This window comes from Aquila chrysaetos, chromosome 21 (genome assembly GCF_900496995.4).
Source record: "Aquila chrysaetos chrysaetos chromosome 21, bAquChr1.4, whole genome shotgun sequence".
Taxonomy (NCBI): domain Eukaryota; kingdom Metazoa; phylum Chordata; class Aves; order Accipitriformes; family Accipitridae; genus Aquila; species Aquila chrysaetos.
The window spans coordinates 3,759,122-3,759,861 of NC_044024.1; the positions used below are offsets into that span (position 1 = coordinate 3,759,122).

A 740-nucleotide genomic window follows, 5' to 3' on the forward strand; every position below is an offset into this window, starting at 1 on the left:
GAGTAGTGCATTTTTGCTGATAAAAGCAAATTAAATTAGCACAACTACAAGTGTGCTGATAAAAACTAAAACCGAACAGCAGCACCATTAGCTAACAAAGTAATATTTTCTCTTTACTGCTTTCTGCCATTTAGTTATTATCCTATTGGAAATCTAATTATAATCCTTTTACTCCCTAGTCAAACTTCACAGTTTTTGCAAGCTTAGCACTGACAAGTGATTTCATTACATTTGATTGCCCGCGCCCAGATTGACTTAACTTCACTCCGAGACCTAAAAGCCCTCTCAGTTTCTCAGATTCCCTGTTTGCACATTACAGCAACAGCTCCTTTAATTAATTAGCATGAACAGCAGTAACATGAACTGCTGAACAGAAAATAACATCATTTTATGATCGCAGGGAGACTTCTCCTTTTGCATGTTTATACCTTAGTTAACTTTTGTATTACTATATTTCATTGTTAGGGGATATTGGAACAATCAGCAAAGCAATGTTATCTTAAAATTTTAAAAAATAGATGTTACCATAATACTTGATGATAACAATTTACAAAAAATAAAAGACTCTAAATTTCAAGAAGGAGGCAGCGGCATAGCAGACAGACTTTCCTGAGGTGAAAACATGGTTCAAAGGAAATGTGGTTCACTGTACCTGCAACAGGAGGGTGACCCTGGGCGGCTGCTGCTGCTGCTTTTGTTTGTGAAATAACCTGGCAGAGATTTAGCACAAAAACTCTCAG

At 36.6% G+C, this 740-nt stretch overlaps 1 protein-coding gene across 4 annotated transcripts in view; it reads left to right on the plus strand.

The window, feature by feature from the left end:
• Positions 1 to 740, plus strand: part of DACH2 (dachshund family transcription factor 2) — a 314,332-nt gene that overhangs the window by 306,656 nt on the left and 6,936 nt on the right. The gene's annotated exons all lie outside the window — the stretch shown is intronic.